The 3,057-nt window shown below is 56.1% G+C and overlaps 1 pseudogene; it reads right to left on the reverse strand.

Moving 5' to 3' along the window:
• Positions 1-2,000: 2,000 nt before the first annotated feature.
• On the reverse strand, positions 2,001-2,769 carry LOC139005129 (TCF3 fusion partner homolog pseudogene; annotated as a pseudogene).
• Positions 2,770-3,057: the final 288 nt, after the last annotated feature.

Below are 3,057 nucleotides of genomic sequence, written 5' to 3' on the forward strand. Positions count from 1 at the left end.
CGATCAGGGAATTTGGTCGCTGCCCCCTGTCACGCTGATCCCAGTGCCGGGAGGCCTCGTGGCTCCACTGATTCCGGTGCTGAGAGGCATATTACCCTTTTACTATATAGGATAGAGGCCTGGTGCACGGGTGGGGGCCGGCTGGTTTGCCCTGAAGGGTGTCCTGGATCAGGGTGGGGGTCCCCACTGGGGTGCCTGGCCAGCCTGGATGAGGGGATGATGGCTGTTTGCAGCTGGTCACACCCCCTTCAGGGTGGGGGTCCCCACTGGGGTGCCTGGCCAGCCTGGATGAGGGGATGATGGCTGTTTGCAGCTGGTCACACCCCCTTCAGGATGGGGGTCTCCACTGGGGTGCCTGGCCAGCCTGGATGAGGGGATGATGGCTGTTTGCAGCTGGTCACACCCCCTTCAGGGTGGGGGTCCACACTGGGGTGCCTGGCCAGTCTGGATGAGGGGCTGAGGGCCATTTTCAGGCTGGCGGGTGACTGAAGCTCCCAACCTGTCCTTTTTTTCTTTTTTTTTTTATTCTGGGCCAGATTTAGCTCTGAGGTTGGCTCCAGCTCTGAGGCCTTGGCTGCTGAAAGCAGGTATCTGGTTTGTTTGGGTTCTATAATTGTAACACTGTTGCTCACTCCAGCTCTGAGATCCCGGCTGGCTGAAAGCAGGGATCTGCGTTTCTTCTATAATTGAAACAATGTAGCGGTCCTGCTGGCTGAAGCCCAGCTGGCTGAAAGCAGGTTTCTGGGGTTTTGTTTAGCTTCTATATTTGTAACAATGTTTCTTAAACTGCAAGCTCAGAGGCCGGCAAGGCAGGCGGGAAACGTTGGCTTCCTCCGTCACTGAAGCAAGCAAGCCTCCTGTTCGCTTCAAGCTGCCTGGCTGCCGGCCGCCTTCTTGGTTGGCAGTTAATTTGCATATCGCCGTGATTAGCCAATGGGAAGGGTAGCGGAGGTACGGCTAATTACCATGTTTCTCTATTATTAGATAGGATATCTAATCTAATAATAGACAAACATGGTAATTGACTGTACCTTCGCTATGCTTCTCATTGGCTAATCAGCACGATATGCACATTAACCGCCAACAAAGATGGTGGCTAATTTGCATATGTAGGCGCCAAGCGATGGAACAAAGCTCGCTGGCCCAGGGCAGGAGCAGCGAGCGAAGGCTGGCATGGTGAGCGAAGAGTGAAGAGGGAAGTCTACCACGCCAGCCCCTCCTGGTGAAGAGCGAAGGCCTGGGTTCCGGGCGCCGGAGGAAAACTGGTGCCAGCAGCCAGGGGAAGGGGGCCCCAAGGGGCCCCAGACTGCGAGAGGGCACAGGCCGGGCTGAGGGACCCACCCGAGTGCACAAATATATATATACTAGAGGCCCGGTGCACAAAAATTTGTGCACTCGGGTGGGTCCCTCAGCCCGGCCTGTGCCCTCTCGCAATCTGGGGCCCCTTGGGGGCCTCTTCCCCTGGCTGCTGGCACCAGTTTTCCTCCAGAGCCCGGAACCCAGGCCTTCGCTCTTCGCCGGGAGGGGCCCGCGCAGTGGGCGAGGGGCTTAGCTCTTTTAAAAATACTTCTGAATGTTTGGTAAATAACCCTGTAGGAATATACTTTCTGGAACATGTTGGTTGTTAAGGGTTGATTTGGGTAATCAACAAAATGTATGTTAAAATCCTAATCCCCAGAACTTCAGAATGTACCTGTATATGGAGAAAAGATCTTTAAAGAGGGGATTACATTAAATTGAGGCAGTTCCAGTGGGACCCTTAGCCCATTTCACTGAAGTCCTTATAAGAAGAGGAATGTTGGGGTCCTGCCCAGCAGGTCCAGGGGTTCCCAAAGGTGTGGACGGAGTCGGCGAAGAAGGAATGACACAGAGGCAGCATTCAGGTAATCATCATAGCCAGGTTCTCTTTTTATTGTCCTGTTACATCTATATTTATACTATTTGATCCTATAAGCATGCCTCTATAAGCTTTTTTTTGCCGAGGAGAGCATGGGGTCCATTTATTGGGGGGTCAGTCAAAGGGGGAGCTGGCTAGGGTGGGGTAGGGCAGCAGCTTGTCTGGCCCCCGAGAAACCCAACTTGAGTCCAGAGCCTCAACCGCTTTGAAACCAAAGTCTTCCTCCACCTTTATCTGCACGGGGGCCAGCTCCAGAGTCAGCGGGACTCCCGCCTGGTGCTCTTCCTGTGGCGCTAGCTGCGCTCGCTGCCTCTTCCACCCGCTGGGCCCCTCGCCAGGGGCCGGGCTGCTGGCTTCTGTGGGCGCTGGCGTCCTCCTGGGCGGGGACAGCCCCTCTTTCTCTGGAGGCTCGTTCTCAGCGTTGCCTGGGGTGGGGGCGTCTGTGCCCTGGCTGCCCTAGTCCTCCAGTATGATGGTGAACTGGCTGGCCCGGTAGTCATCGCCTTAGGAGTCTAGCACCTTCTTGAGGAACCTCCGCTCCTGCTGGAGTCTCCGTGTTATCGTCTGTACCTGATGGAGCCTGTTCAGGACCCGCTTGTTCACCTGCTTGATCTCCCTGCAGTGCCGACCCAGCGCCTGGTACTTCCTGTGATTGAGTTCCCGTTGGCACCGCTGTTGCTGGCCTCGGGCTGCCTCCTCCTCTTCATCTCGCTCCTGGAGGCTGGAGCTGCCCAGACCCCCAGACATGAACTCCACTTTGGTCTCAAGCTCGCTCTCCAGGATGTGACCTGAGAACTTCTCAAAGCCCACGGCTGCCATGGACCCCTCTCTCTGCTCCAGCTCCATTTCTCCCTGGCTCCCAGTGCAGAACTTCCAACCTTGCAAGCCTCTAGTTTAAAGTGGCTTGCAAAATGACACAGCCCATCCAATTTCACAGCCAGGAACCCAGGCCCTGGCCGCTAAGCCTCCTGGGAGTTGTAGTTCTCTATGTCCAGCTTGCCTCCCTCGCCCCACCCCCATCCCAGTCCCAACTGAAAGGCCCTGCTGGCTGGTCTAACCCTGTGGCCAGGCATCTGAGTCACCTCTGGTCTTTATTCCTGTCCTGACACCTCGCCATCGACCACGGAGACTCTCCTCTTGGGAGGCCCCTGGGTCTCCTT

This window comes from Myotis yumanensis, unplaced genomic scaffold (assembly GCF_028538775.1).
Source record: "Myotis yumanensis isolate MYYU_CA2020_CCGP unplaced genomic scaffold, mMyoYum1.0.hap1 SCAF_1, whole genome shotgun sequence".
Taxonomy (NCBI): domain Eukaryota; kingdom Metazoa; phylum Chordata; class Mammalia; order Chiroptera; family Vespertilionidae; genus Myotis; species Myotis yumanensis.